Below are 15,789 nucleotides of genomic sequence, written 5' to 3' on the forward strand. Positions count from 1 at the left end.
TAACAGATGAGTCCCTTTCACAATCGATGATGGCAAAACAGTGTCTGAATGCATCGTTGCTCAGATTTGCACGCTAATGTTCCCTTTAGGGAGCTTCAGCTCGAGAGCGCTGCACTGTTGTCGTAGCACCTGCAAACTGGTGACCTTTTCATCGGTGTCAGCTGCCCTCGGTGTTCAATAGGGAGACATCGGGAGATTTTGCATTGCCTTTAAGAGAACACCCACATTAGCATTTAGCTCTAAACAGGTGCATAGCTGCACAGAGTTCCTAGCGTGGTCGCTAATGTCGGTGCTGGGATAAAAACTGATGAAAATAGTAATCAAAACACACATTCTTACACATTCTTCTTCTTTGATCGGGATGCCAGAGCGATGTGCCCCCGGCAGTGAAGCACGATGGGTAAATATAATATTGTCACATGCTCCACTTAAACACAGTGATGGTTCACTACTGAAAAGAACTTTTTGTACAATTATTTAAAGCCGTTTATGAACAATCCTTGACTCGCTCTCCTTGACCCAGATGTGATAACGAAAAGAAAAAAAATCCTCATCTATATTTGGATCAGTGTGTCAGTCCTGTGATGAAATACCTGACTGAGAGAGAGAGAGAGAGAGGGAGAGAGCACAACGCTGGGCTTTGGTCTGACAGGTCAATCCCTTTCAGAACTTCCCGGTGGAACACAACGCGGAAGGTTTCATGACACGAAGGTCAAACGTTCTGCAGGAAAGTGTATCAAATTTATTTTTCTGTTTCGTCTGTTTGGTGCCCCAGACGGTCCCATTTTGAGCGAACAGACTCTGAAATCACCCGTCCGGACCTGCAGTGTGATGAGCTTCAGCGACCTGAGACATATTGGCCACTCAGAGCTATTTGAGGCTATTTCATGTGCAATTAAAGAATTCCAACTTGATGAGCTTTAAAATTAGCTACAGGTAGAAGTGGTTCCATTTTCTGAGTCTTGAGTTGATTGGTTGTGGATGATTAAGACGTTGGCTTACATATTGATGGAATAGTTTTAATTAAAAGGAGCCAAGGAGTCAGCTGTGGGGGTTGTTAAGCTTAAAAAAACATGAATTTCAACCATCTGTCAAGAGATTTAAATGTTAGCCCGAAATTGGACGTGTAATTTTTAAAAATGTATTCACTTCCGTCTCATTCTTAAGGGCAAAATTGGTACAAAATTGGAAATAAATGGACCATAGTGACCTTTTTGTTTTTAAAAATAAACATTGGCTATACATTTTCCACCACGTTAATCTCTGACTTTTATGAGCATCCCGAACCTAACTGAGCCAAAGACCCCCCACATTTCTCCCTTCATGACACCTCTGATATGGCAGAAGCAATAAAATTAATAGCATTTGAACAATCAGAGGTTGGCTCCTTTAGCCTGATGTAATTGCAGTTTGAGGGGATGGTCATATTAGCCAATTCGAGGATGAGGAACAAGCCTGGAACAGTCTGAAATCAATGCTTCCTGTCACTTCTGAGCAGAAAAAATGGTGCCTATTGTTCCGTCCCGTCCCTCCCCCCGACAGCTGGGGTACACACGGCGCACCGACATCTTTCCCTTCCTCTTTAACTTTACGCCGGTGATTTATCCCGTGATTTCCCCCTTTCAGCTGTCAGTCTCCCGGCGTGTTTCTGACTTCTGACACGGAGGAAACGGGCCACGGTGTCACCGGCGGGTCAGCGTGCGCTCCCGACGCGCGCGTCTGCGCGTCGTTGGGACCGGATCGCGGACGCGGTCCGTCCTCGGCGCGGCCGCGGCGGCACCTTGACGTCAGCGTTCGGCCCAGACTGCTGCCGGGGCTCCTCTGCCGCCGCCGCCGCCGCCGCCGCTGATGTCTCCGCCGCCGCCGATGCTGCTGTTGCTGCTCTCAAACATGTCTTTGTTATTCAGAGCTTTTCCATCAGAGAGCGGCAACCTGCAAAACACGGAGGGTGGCGCGTCCGATCCATGGGAGGATCGTGGGTGTGCGGTGGGTGTGCGCACCGCCGCGTCTGCCTGCCGTTAATGATTAATAGGCTGTCACAGCCTAGTTGTGTAGAATTCACCATATAAACAGTCAAATTATCTATCTATCTATCTATCTATCTATCTATCTATCTATCTATCTATCTATCTATCTATCTATCTATCTATCTATCTATCTATCTATCTATCTATCTATCTATCAGATTGATTGGTGATTATCTAGTTTAATGCTCTAGATTGCGTCCCAGCGTTCGCTCTTTTACATAAATGCCCCCAAATCGGGATTATGCACGCACAAAGCTGCAGATCGGATGGTCGCGTTGGCTCCAGCAGCTCCAACGTTCTGTTGCTGTTGCTGCTGCGGCTGCTGGCTGCTGGCTGCTGCTGACAGTCCGGCTCCGCTCCCGGGCTCCCTCCTCCCGGCGTCTCCGCGCCCAAGACAGAGGAATCCGCGACGCATTTTGTCTGCAGCCACCGAGCCAGGGTCCCTCTGGTAATAGAATAGCCAATGTAATTTGACACTTCAACTTACTGCGCTCTCTACCCGAGTCTATTCAGTTACTCACCTACTGACGTTGAGCCAGTTCTCAGTGGCCGTGAGCAGGGGGAGACATTTAAATACAAGAGGGCGAAAAATCACCGAGGACTTTCTCCGCGTAATAACCCGGTGAGTGGCTGCAAACTTCACGTTGCTGGAGGTGCCGCGTTTGTTTAGTGAAACGGGGTTTTGTTTGTTTGTTTGTTTGATTCCACTTTGGCTCAGATTGTTTCTCAACAATGAGTGACCACTTGAACTGGCACCGAGGAGCGCGTCGGTGCACGCGATCGTCAACCGCAGGGATGAGCTTTTATTGGGTCTATTTGTGCGCGGACGTCGGGGTTGAACCGGCGAGCCGTCAAAGCAGGTTGTCCATTTGGCTGGAAACAGATGCCGCGTTGGTCCTCCGATGCGGCTTGGAGGCGACATTATAGCTGCGTGTATGCGTTTGGCTCGCAGAATGAATCACGCTGCGCTTGTGTATGTCGGCGTGCGTGCGTGTTTGCAAGCCTGCGCCTTTACGTTTGGCCCGTCTGATGTACACAAAGCACATGGTGCGAGGGGAACCAGCGCCAGCCGCCGATAGGCAGCGGATTATCCCCGAAATGTCACGTTTACGCACTCATTCGCCCAACTTTATTCACGGCAGCACGCGTGCATGTTGTTAAAGGTTATTTGCGCCCCTGTCCGGAGTTTTCCCTGCTGCTGCTCATCGCTGGGTCGTGTTGGTTGAACAAGTTGACCCTCTGAATTCCTGCTGCATGGATCTGCAGCTGAGGTCGGCTCTGGTGTCGACATGTAGCAGAGAAACCAACGGTCTTTTGTGAAAAGTTCTTCGCCCTCGGCCCGTCTGAACCCCTCCTTTTCGTTGTCAGCTTCGTGCAGAAAAGTTCGTTTTCCTCATTTGTGCTCAGCTCTGCAGCAGCATCCACATCCCTGCCTGTGCTGATGCTGGTTATTGAGCAACAGCTCAGCTGCTCTGTTTACATTGCTGTCATGCAGCCCCTGCAAACTTTCAGGTGCCGCTTCGGTGCGGGATGGGAGAGGAGGGTGTGAGGCTGGTTAGCTGCCATCTGCGTGCACCTGGCCCTTTGATCAGGCTCTGTTCAAGCCCCTGCAAGGTCCATCTTTCACTCTGCCAGCATTGTGAGTGCTCATTGTGACACGTGTGACTGGTTGAGCTCGGATTTTTTTTCTTCTTTCATGGAAAGCTTCCAAAACTTGCAGTAGAATAGAGTTGGTGTCAGACAGAGGAGGAGGTTTTTGGTCCCCGTCCCCTCTCTCCCAGTCACCCCACCTCTCTGGGGCCCCGGGTCGGGCTCCTGAATAACCATGGGACGGACCCCACCAGGCTGACCTTCTTCTATTCAACTCGAGGATGTTGAAACACCAGCCGTCAAACAAAAGACACATTGAAACAGAGATCTGCAACCCAGCACGTGCGTCTGGGCCCTGAAGTAGACCATTTATTAACTCTTGAGCCTCAGCACACAGAAAACCGTTAGGGGCCACGGAGCCACTAAAAACCAGAACGTAAAAATTCCCGTTTTCTTTATCCCCCCCTCACTTTCAGGACAAATATTTCTTTTTGCCCGGGCTGCAGAGAAGCGGTCTGTGTTTCGCTCGCTGCCCTTAAGATGTGGCGAGAGTAAAAGAGGAAGCTGGAAATGACCGAGCCTCGTGGGAAATAATTCGACTCTCAGATCAGAGAGGACACACAAGAGGCCTCATTACCTGCAGCAGCGCTGCTGGCTAGTGCGTGAGGACACTGGCGCGCCTCCGCTAGCACCCAACCGCTACTAAAATAGCATCTCTGAGCATCAGCCGTCTGAAAACATCCCTCAAACACAGCACAGCATGAGACAGCATGTGATTTTACAGAGACAAACACGGCTGCCACGCAACTCGACCCTCGGCCGCTAGCTTTTGCAGCCTTTTACCAACAATGTGCACATAAGTAGCCGGTAAACACAGCTGTTAGACGGTGTATAATGTCATAATGTTATTGATTCGACCTGGGAATTCCACTTGCGGCCAGCAGCCCTCTGAAGCGCTCCCATGTGGTGGTGGGGGGGCACGCAAGCGACTGTTCCAGCTCCACGGGAGGTTTGCGTATAGGTTTCCCTCAAGGTTTTCCTCTATCTGAGGTTCCTTCGGAGGGAGTAAAGTGCTGCAGCTCTGTTTTGAACGGCACTTTTCCTTTAATAAACCTACTATCATCACAGTTGCGGGGAGTTCATTAGTAAAGGTTATGTTGTCGCTCCCTTTGTTAAAGTAAGAGGCTTTTGAAAGCAAGTCCTTATTTCAGAGGGAAATAGTTCTTTTTTCTTTGACATCTACAGGCGCTGGTTACTTAGTGACAACAAATATTTGATGGGAACTCCTCGTGATGCCTCTGCGGAGTGTGTAGCGTGCCCCACGAATTGTACAAGATTACACTGCCCTTGTTTTCTTTCCAAAATGTCTGTTTGCGGCGTTGTTAAGAGTGCCACAGTTTCTCTGCAAAGAAAATATTCGGTGTTCTCCAGAGGTGCAGGAACCTCAGCAGCAATGTTGTTATTACATATTACATGTTTATACGTGCGTGTCCTAATTTTAGGGCGCGCAAATGAATACTTCTACCCTCTAAAATGACTAAATAAGCAAAGTCTCCGTGTCTTCCTGCGTGTGTTGGTCTGCATTCCTGGTTTGCGTCTGTGATGATTTGCGACGCGGCTGACACGTGCGCGGGCGCAGATATGCGCGTCGGGGTTCTCATGGCAGGGCAGGACGGTCGGTCTGTACCTGTCAGCTTGTTGACTGTTAATAGCGAGCTCGTATTTGCAAAACACAGCTCAGGGAAGAGGAATCGGCTCCGCGTGTTCGTGTGTCGCGGAGTGTGTCAGCCAGCGCCGCTTTCGTGCGTCGGGGAGATGCAGAGCAAATGGCAGGATGGGAGCGGTTGGGAGTGACGCCAGACCACACATCATTTAATCATGTTAGAGTGTGCAACCACGTTATGCGTATTTCGGGCTGCACCGGCGAGAAAGAGCCGTCTTCCTGCCTTCCTGGTGGAGGAATAAACGACAGGTTTGCATGAAGGACGAACGTGACGTTTTTGAGGAGGTTGATTTGTTAAATGACATCGATCTCAGGCAATAAAAACAAACAAACAAAAAAAAAAACCCGCCTAAATGTCAGGTTTGTTTTGCAGCTGCAGTTTGCGTCCACTTGAAAAGTGGATGTGTGGCGGCGTGACCATTGTGCATATTAGCAGTGGATTTGAACGTGTCCTTTTGGCTTAATCCCATTGTTGACTCTGCTGCTAAGTACCGAGTGTGTTATTTTTGCTCTTTTTAGGGAGCCCCTCTCTGCATAATCTCCCTTAATCTAATCTATCCTCCTTCATAATGGAGCGGGAATGATGTGACCTCATAGGAAAAGCTTTAGCGTAGATCCATACCAAACAAACGAGAGTGTCTGCATCTTCCTCAGCCCCTCTGGCAAAGCTCTTGTAAAAATGCAAGTAACCTCTGTGCCCCTTGTTAGCCTGAACAATAGGCCTGCCTTCTCTTACAGCCGCAGCCATGCCGGGGAGGAAGTTAGCCGCAACACAAAACGCATATCTTGTGATTAATAAGTCTAAATCTCTGTAGTTTCTTGTCTGGAGCTCGAGCCTTGCTGGAACGCCGGGGAAATTCCCGTCTTATTTATTCCGGTTCTGCGCTCCGTTTCATGGATGCCACGATTATTATGGTTAGAATAGCGTTTTCACGTATTGGCTATAAAATGTGACGGCAAGAGTGCAAACGGTCATTCTGAAAATGGTGTTTCTCTCACCAAGAGCACAGAAAACTGAAATATTCCCACAGGTATGATGCGCAAGTAGAAAAACTTGAAAAATCTCTCTGGAACCCGCAGCCCTATTTTGGTATTTAGGCTGAAAAATGACAAAAACGGCTCTGAAAACGCTCTCGTTGCACCGGTGTGAAGTCTTATTTCGCGTATTTGAGAGTGTTCGGACTCCAAGTTTCAGAGTTCTAAAACCAAAGTCCAGTAAAGTTCAGTGTGTCCCAACCGGAAAAGAGGAGGCTGAGGGGGGACGTGCGACCCATATCCAGAAATCAGAACCAGTATGAAGACAAAGAAACTTTAAATATATTACGGTCTCAGTCGAAGATTAGATGCACTAGAATTATTAATAAATGTGTCATCTGAATCCGGAGTCACATCCGGATTCTTCGAAGTCTCATCTTCCGTTAATTAAACGAGCCCAGAGGAACCTGTTTACGTATTTCCCTGAGAATGGGGCGGCCGCGCTCCGAGGGGTTGAAAACATCTCCGGAGGTGTAATCTCTAAGAAAACAGGGAATAGCGATGGATCCTGAGGGGCGTCGCGGCGTGCAGCCCGGGAGCGCAGGAAGAGGCAGGATCCACTCCTCCGATGAGTAATGGCTCTCAGTAAGAGGTGGAATTACATTCAGCGCCCAGCCTCAGGTGGCGGCGGTGAAGGGGGGGGGGCATGTCCCATTGTTCTCTAACACGGAAAATTAACTGGGATTTACTAATACACACTCAAGTTCTCCCCCATCCTCTCCCATGCTCCTACAGCGAAGCTCCTGGTTTGATCTGCCCCCCAGCAACACTAGATCCACTTCCCCCCCCTTTTAAAGAACTCTTCTACCTCTCCACCCCCACGCACGTTACTTGCTTTCATGTTTGCAATCAAAGTTTAGAGGACAAGTGGGTAAAAGCCACAACTTGTTGCTCTTTCACCTGTGCGGACGCGCGCGAGGCTTCTATTCAAATGCAGCTTGGCATTTCCATTTTGCACCTTTTTGCTTTTTGCATACTCGCCTATGATGACCCGGAGCTGCCCCCCCATCCCCCCGGCCTCCTACGGGCTTCCCTTTGGAGGTGAACTCGCGCCGTCGTTCCTGTTTGGATTCGTCTGGCTAGTCCAGACGTTCGGTAAAGGCGCGCGGTTTAGCCACGTTTAGCTTCCTCTGCTTTCGGCTTAATCCAAATCTTCCACTAGTTGATCAGCCCAAAACAACAAACCTCAAATTGGTGCATCACCTAAAGCATGATGGGAGCCGCAGAGCCAGACTGTGTTTACCATAGGGTGTGCATGTATCGGACCGCAACTGACCACGTGCACTCCCACAGACGTGTCACTTAAGGTTACTCCCGAGTCCTGCGTGTAAGAGTAGCGTTCCCAGGGTTCAGTGGGTCAACGCGGTTCGCTGGGCATCAAACGTGTTTGCGCACGGGCGCAGCATGTAGGTGACCTAAAACGTGTCCCGCAGCCTTGTGCCGCGCCGCCGCCGCGCCAACTTAGATAACTCTGTAAACACATCCTGTTTCCTTATGTTGCCTCGTCCTGTTGGCCGGCGGCGTGTCCCATCCTCAGCTGCGGCTTCAGGGGAGGCGGGAATGAAAACTAGAATTCACACACTGATAGTAATTACAGATATCATAACAACCACGGCCGCTGATAAAGGCTAATTAATTTGGAAGCGTTTTTTCCTGGATGTAAATATACAGCGAGACACACGCGAGCCGGGCGCTAGCTATTTATAGGTGCGGATTGCGTAAGCTTTTAATTCTAACGGCGGGGTGTTCTCACTTTGTCAGTATCAAACAGAGGAAAGCTGCGACTGACCAGATTATTTATACGCGTCCTAGCATCACACCCTTCCTCCTTCATGGCAAACGCCGTGCGGCCTGAAGGTCTCGCAAAAAAAAAAAAATGTTGACGGTGGCCGCTATTTTTGACCATCTGCTCTGAAACGGGGGCATATTTGAGTCACAGACACTGTGGTGTGAGGCTGTGACCGTGACGTGCCTGGCGTGTTGGGAGGGAGGGAGGGAGGGAGGGAGGGAGAGGCGCCTCACCCGAGGGTACAGCATCCTCCTCGCAGCTCGGGGTGCGCGCGGCTTTTCACTGATGTGTGCTACATTAGCATGAAGGGTTGATGGAGGGAGGGTCTGGTGCAGGGGGGTGGGGGTGGGGGGTCTGTTCTGTGAGGAGGGGGTTGGTCCTCCACATCTTGGATGAAGAAAAAGGGAGAAAATCTCTTTGTACTTGACTTACGGCATAAATATTGCCAGTGAGATGAAATACTCTGAGGTCAAAAATGTCCGAGTGTCTGAGTGTGTGTCTGTGTGTGTGTGTGTGTGTGTGTAAGGTAGGAATGTGAAACCTAATCTGAGCTGGGCGGAGGAGTGAAGGGGTGAGAAGTGCTTTATGACTTTCTTTGGGGGAAGAGAATCCCAGAGACTCGGTGGCTTCACAGGACACTTGCTGATTAACTAGGTTTCCAAGAGTTGCGAACATTCATTTTTGTTCATTTTTGTACATTTAGTGTGTTTTTCCGACCCACGTTAGCCTTCGTCACTTACTTCATCGATCAGGTGGTTTGGGCGGTTGGGATTGGACCATAATGATGTAAAATGTTAAAACTAATCCAGTGGGAATGATGGTGAAAACACATCTTGATATATTGGACATTACTTATTTTTCCAGTTGTGGTGACACTGCTGATGTTAGCTTTAGCACTAGCCGCCATCACTGTTTTACCAGCAGGCGACGGCTTTAATGTTCAGACTCAAATATGCAGTCAGTTTATTTCTGCTTTTCCCCCTGTGCTTTAGCAGCATTTAAACCAAATTACACACACCTCTGATTGGATCTCACCCTCCGAATTGGACACTTTCGATCCAAGCTATCCAGCTAGTGGACGATAGCGGCTAAATTCTTTTCTCTTATCTGGTGTCTTCCTCAAACGCTGCGTGGTCTTGCTGCACCCAGAGTTGGTGAAGGCTGATCGACACATCCTGCTGCCTAAACTAATTAAACGTTCACCACCTACTCAACTGCTATCAAGCGCTGATGAACTGTAATTCCTGGTGATATTAAGCTGTGATCAGCTGTCATGGTGAAGCAAACAAGAGGTTGGGAATCCCTCAACCCCCCTTTTTTAAACACTGTAATTCTATTTATATTGGATCCTCTTCGCTATCTCCATTTGCCATATTGTAAATCACCGGAGGATTAGATCCCGACTATGAATTTACAAGCAGGGAGAAGGATTTTTGTTGTTGTGTGGCTGTATTTGTGTCAGACAAGTTAGTTTTGATGATATTAGCCGCCCGGTGTTTTCCCAAATGCATTTTAATTGGGAGAGATTGAGGAATGTCGCCTTTAAAAGAGCGGGCGGCCAGACAGGATGGGAAGAATGCACCTAAAAACAACGTCTTTCAAGAGTTGCCGCCAAGTTTTCAAAGAAAATGTGCGTTCGATAATCGAAGCTGCGCGAATCAAAGCTGGAAAGTTTCACTGCGATTCTGGGAAGTGGCTGCTTTTAAACTTGCGCAGCCTAAAGAAGGAGGAAAAACAAAAGTAAAAACGCAAAAGTCTTTGGATTCATCTTAATCAGACTCGTGATGAAAGACTGATCTCTTCTGCAGGCCTCTCATATCGTCCCTGTCCAAAGCCAAGATGGTGACGGGCCGCACGCGCACCGCTGACGGCGCGTTCGCTAACGCTGGCGTGATTAGTGCGCTCCCACAATCTCTGAATTATTTGAATGGATCCAACAATGGCGTTGGAGCGTCTGCTGCTTGAATATTCTGGAGCTTATATGTTTCCCCTCTTGCGTTTCCATCAAAATATGTCCATTTTCTCTGTCCTTCCGTCCCCATTCTGGCACTTTAAAGACAAAGCCCGGGCGCCGGCCTCACCTGTCGGGGCGCTCACCTTCATTTGTCTACAAAATAGCTTGTTTGCAGAGGCGCTGAATGTTGCATCTCTCCATTTGTATGCGAATCACAGCTACACAAATAAAGAATTTCCCTAATGTTTGCTGCAGCAAAATCACATCCACCTTATTTATGCTGCTGTCTACACCTGAAGACATAATTCCAACCTTAATCTTTCCCAGGCGCTCCAGCCTGCTTTATATTGAGGATTTCATCACGCCAGGAGTTGTAAGGGGGAGGAATATGAATTATTGTCATTACTGTTGCCGCTGATAGGAGTTGTTTTTTTTATTATAAACAGCCTGGAAGACAACAAGTGAGGAATTAATAAGCAGTTCGGTCTTCATGTGTCAGATGACTGAAAACGGGATCTTCGGAATAATTGTGATTATGCAGCTTGAGTTTATTTTTAATAAATCTCTTAACCGTATGGATGGAAGCCAAGTAGCTCGCATACGTCTCTTTAAATAACTTTTATTAAAGATATTTGTCTCCTGTCGGTTTAAATCCAAAAGTTTCTCACTTTTGGAGGGAGAAATTGGGAAACCGCTTTGCGGGTGAAAGCCCTCGAACATGAATATTTAATGGCCGCATTTTAACCAGGCTCGTAAAATCCGAGAGGATGTGGCTGGGAAGAGCGGCGAGGAGCGTGCCGAGCCGGCTGCTTTTGTTGCCTCACAGTGGTGGGAGTTCATTTCAATTTCGCCGCTAATTTAAAGCCGGGGTCACCGTCCGCCGCCTCGGCCGGACCGGAAACGCGGCCGACGCGAACAGAAACGTGGGTCCGTGCACACTTCCCTCCATCCGTGCCTTCCAGCCGAACGCCAATAAAAGGAGAAGAGGAGCGGGATCTCCTTAATATGCAAGCTCTCGGTCTTTTCCTCGTCTTGTCATGCATTTTTAAAATTCTGCTCAGCCCTCCGCCGAGCCAGACGGGGAGCAGACAGACACAGAGCTGATTGTTACGTTTGATAAAGCTCGGCGTTTTCAGCTCAGCGGGGTTGTTTTCCTGGATGCAAGCTTTTCCCCTCTGAGCTAATCATTGGGCGTCCGCTATTGGATCTCGTTAAACGGACTCATAAATTACAATCGCTTAACTGGGCCCAACTATTACCTTTAATATTACTTTGTGGGAAAGGTCAGCGTCCGGCAGCCCGGATAATTCAGCTGCCTTTCCTTTTTTTTTAAGTCTTTTTAAGCTCCAGAGGCGGCGGCGGCTCCGCTGTGGTCACTGTTTATGTTTGTCACCCTCAGATATCTTTAACGCAGTGTTTAAAGTGTGTGTGGTTGGCTGCTTGCAGATCACACACTGGATGCCCTGAAGGGAAACTAACGCCAAGGCTGTAAGGTCCAAAGTGCAGTTGTCCGCTCGGTGCCGCAACAATGGAGCGGTTGTGCAAACGGAGGCATCGGTGGCTCTGGCAGGCCTGGCAGGCCAGCTTATCAGGAGGCAGAGGGGGGTGGGGGGGGGTGGTAGGGGGGGGTTAGAGTGCATGTGTGTGACTTTGTGTGGCTCTCAGTCACTCACAGACACAGCTGGGTGATGCTCTGCGCCCGCCCCCACTTTGTGCTCGCCCGTGATTGACACCTCCGATTGTCACTACAGTGTGCGCGCGCGTGTGTCAGATCATGCAGGAGCTGCTATCCCCCCCCCCCCCCCCCCCCCCCACCCCCCCCCCCCATTAGAAGGAGCTCTCTCTCCAAATGTAGATGGTGAGAACTGCTTTTGCACGCTGCGCTGCAATTTAGTTAGAGATCAGTAATTGCTTTAAACGAATTCATTGACAATCACACGGTTGTAATATTGTTATTATTATTAATATTATTATTCATGATTATGCTGGTGTGTCACATGTGATTAGATTTATTGAAGAGGAAGAAGATGTGAGAGGTGGTGGCTCTCTTCGGTCTCCCTGCGCGGCTGAAATGCAAAGTTTGTTGAACTAAATGCCTCATTTTAAATCCCACTTTTATTCTCTGCCATCAGGAACCTTTGGTGTGGAAATACTCGACCAAATTCTGGTCCTTTTCCTCCTTGTGCGCATCATTTTGGGGCCCGTAGCCTGAGTTTACCGGAACCTGCCTGATGTTCTGGGCTCACAGGCGGCGGGTGAGATGGTCCTGGTGGTTGCTACTCATTTCCTTTCCGGGGTTTGATACCCAGACTCGGTTATTTTTGAAATTCTCTCTCACCTGCCACACAACCGCTCCGATCCCGTGTGCGACGGTTTGTTGGTGGCAGGTCCCCCCCCCCCCCATCCTCAGATCTGTCTAAGGTGCAGGAACGCACCGTGAGCTCGGCGGAGTTTATTCGCTTGCAAGCTAGTCTGTAGCGCTTTCAGTGCATTTCCTCTGGGACACAACACTTTGAGAGAAAAAAAAAGGGGGGGGGATCGTTCTCAAGGTGCCTGTGTTCGGCGTCAGATGCGACTCGGGGTTGGTAAATATTTAGAGAGCAAACATTTTGATACCAGCGGGGATTATAGTTGAGGGAAACATGTTTTTCTAGGAATGGAAATGTCAGCATATTGGAGGCGTAATGCAAGGTATTTCCACTTTAAGCGCCGCAGTTTAGCGACCCGGGTCTCAGACTGAAGATGATGTGGTTTCCCCTCATTCCGATGGCCCCCGCGTCCACGGGAACGGCGATTCCTTTCCTCCTGTGACCAGTTAACCGGTCGGCGGGGATCGCGGCCGCCCACAAACATGCAACATGTTTGTTCTGCTGCTACACCTTGTTGGCTCTGTGGAGGGAAGGTGCCAAAGGTGGATGTTAAACATGTCAAGTGCTATCTGCCTTATTTACTCGCTCCCTGAATATTCATGAGCCTCCATAGCGGTGTCAGCCTCCAGCCAGCCGTGCAGAGAACAGCTTTCGCAGTCGTCAGACGGGCTTGATCCTTCTCGCTTTGCGGCCATTTACAGCAGCGCTTGTTCCTCCTTAAAGCGTCATTATTTCCATTATCAAGTGCTGCACAACTCTTAATGCCTGCGTTTATTCGGATGCAAACGCTTATGCACGCTAGCACGTTAGCGGCAGCCATTCTTTTGTCGGGCCCCACATGGACGTACTCGCGTTGCAAGTGTTTCCCGGATATTTGAAATCACGTTCATGTTCGATCATGTTTCACCCTGGGAAACCTTTGACGCTGCGTGCGTGCGGTTTGCTTCTCATAGCAACGCGGCTTTTACCTTTGATCCGTCAACATCGAATGCTGTTGAATATTTCCAGCTGCTGAAAATGAACACTTTGTTTTACCACGGGCATAGCAATATGCTGTGCTAGCTGCTAGCGGCAGTGTGAGCCTGCCACGGTTGCGTGAGGGCTACTCGTACTTAACTCGGCTTAAAAGGAGGCTGTAGTGACGACATTATCCCTAAAGATGCCGTCAGCTGTCGTTGCTGCTTCCTCTCATGGACCTCAGAATAATCAAGTAGTTAGCAAACCGGGAGCAACTGGTACACGGCTATCATCTTCTTTGCACCGAGCACCATCTTCAGCTTTGTTCCTTGTTGCGGTCCATTCCCAGGGACCGATACTTTGGGTTTTCTGTCGGCCAGCTCTCATTCTCTTTCCCTTCGCAAGACATTTGTGCCTCGGTATGGTGTCAGTTTAGTCCGAAGCTGACAAACAAGCGTGCTTTTCCACTTTGAGAGGCCCATGTTCTGCACTCATGCCCACTTATTCCCCCTAACACCTCTGGGGGAGTCGCTCTGACCTCTACAGGGATCTCCACTGCCTCTTTACTGGCACTCATGCGTTTCCTCTGCGCTCAGAGGAAACCGCGCCGAATTCCATGTGCATTACACGAGCTTTCGGGAGGCCCGGGCTGCCGCTCGGCCTCATCTGGCTAGCTGCGACTGTTGTTTGGCAGCGACGCTAGGCTGCGGTGTGCGTGGGGTCAGACTTCACTTAGCCTGGCAGCAGAGATTACAGTGACTGTCTCATTAAATATACGTTTCCTGTGTTAACACAAGCGGCCCCCCTGCTTTATTGTTCGTGGCCTCGGCTGACAGACATCCTCTTTCAGAGCTTGACACTGTCAACATGCTTAACGTTGTAGAGGAATACCTTGCAGGGCGTTGAAATAAGATTTTGGCGGCGGTGATCAAGGAATTAAGCTTTTTACTGAAGGAAAAACTGCAAAACCGCGGGGTTAAAACTGCACTGGTTATTCCAAGTTCTCTGGTAAATTGATCATGGTTGATTTACCTGCTCTACCTTCAACAGCTGCAAATGTGAAACACTCACATTGTTGCACGATTGAACAACGTTCCGATGCAACTTTATACTCCTTTGACAAGTTAGCCTGAAAGAGGTTTAGGTGTGCTGTTACAAGGAGAGAGAGAAGACAGAACCCCTGAGCCGGCATTAAGTCCTAATGCAGGAGCATGACTGCAGCAGGGAGAGTTTCATCCCTTGTCATCCTTCCTTCATTAGTATTGATTGGTTGAGCTAAATTGCCCTCTTCAATAGAGGTTCCATCAAATAATCCCTCATTCTGTTTCCCAATTCCATTGTCCGGCTGCGGAATCACTTTATGGGGGTTGGGGGGACGCATGCAACAGCAAGCTGGAACATTTCCTGCAGGGGTCAGAGCAAAGACAGGGTTTCCAGCCCTGGTGTTTTACCTCTTAATGAGACTGGGGGAAAGTTGACCTACCGAGTAATTGTGACAAACATAGCCGAGGGGGCGCTGAGTGCTGCCCTGCCCCCTTCTCGCTGGGGCCGTTTAAAAAACCCCCCAAAAAAAGGAAAAGCCTCGCTGCACCTGCGGTTTGTATGGACACGAATCTTTTCCCAGAGCAAAAAAAAAAACAACCCAGGAATCCGCTGGAAGAATCCCCCCGCGGTGCACGGATGTCATGGTCTGGTGTGCCGCCGCTGCCGGTTTGGCTCTGGAAAGGGGCAGCTTGAGAGTCGGGATGAAATGGAAAAGTTCCAGCGCGACGAACACGTGCACGCAGGAGATAATTGGAGATTTCTGGCTGCGCCATCAGCTCCACGTCACGGAGTCCGATGACGTGCCCACGGTATTCTTTCAGTCTGATTCCAGCACAAGACATCATTGCAAGGTGCATTTAGAGCACAAAGGCACAGAACAGGAGCCAACACAAATAGGTTTTGGCATCCCATTGCTAATTTATGACGCTTGAGTGTCGTGCCATAAATGATTGACAGCTTGCGGATCACTCCTGCATCCCAACGTTAGCGTAGCGCTGTTGACCGTTTTAAGAGCTGGAGTTGCGAGGCCGGCGTGGGCTCGGTTTAATTAAGGAAGTGCCCCAGATCGGGGGCTCTTCAGCCACTCGGAGTCACATTTGACGCTGGAGGATCAGGATGTGTTCAGTGGAAAGCAAATGAATGATTGATAAGAGAAGCAAAGCTGCTTGAAGTCCTGCTCAAAGCACATTAATAATGAAGAACCCTGCGAGCGCCTTGGTGGCGTATGGAAGACAAGAGATTTCATCACCTGCAGGATCTGCTCTTGCTCTTATGTTTTGGTTTTCATGTTTGCTTTTCCT

The 15,789-nt window shown here is 49.2% G+C and overlaps 1 protein-coding gene and 1 long non-coding RNA gene across 3 annotated transcripts in view; both read left to right on the top strand.

The window, feature by feature from the left end:
- Window positions 1-367: 367 nt before the first annotated feature.
- On the top strand, window positions 368-913 carry LOC115250037 (uncharacterized). Its single transcript, XR_003888615.1, has 3 exons — window positions 368-400; window positions 524-695; window positions 776-913. It is a non-coding gene; the product is annotated as an uncharacterized lncRNA (long non-coding RNA).
- A 1,545-nt stretch (window positions 914-2,458) lies between these two features.
- LOC101063332 (zinc finger MIZ domain-containing protein 1) overlaps window positions 2,459-15,789 on the top strand; it is an 80,826-nt gene continuing 67,495 nt past the window's right edge. For both annotated transcript variants that reach the window (XM_003961169.3, XM_029836967.1), the window contains exon 1: window positions 2,459-2,649. The gene's annotated coding sequence lies outside the window, so the exon portion shown is untranslated. The remainder of the gene's footprint in view (window positions 2,650-15,789) is intronic.

The sequence above is a fragment of the Takifugu rubripes genome, chromosome 1 (genome assembly GCF_901000725.2).
Source record: "Takifugu rubripes chromosome 1, fTakRub1.2, whole genome shotgun sequence".
NCBI lineage: Eukaryota > Metazoa > Chordata > Actinopteri > Tetraodontiformes > Tetraodontidae > Takifugu > Takifugu rubripes.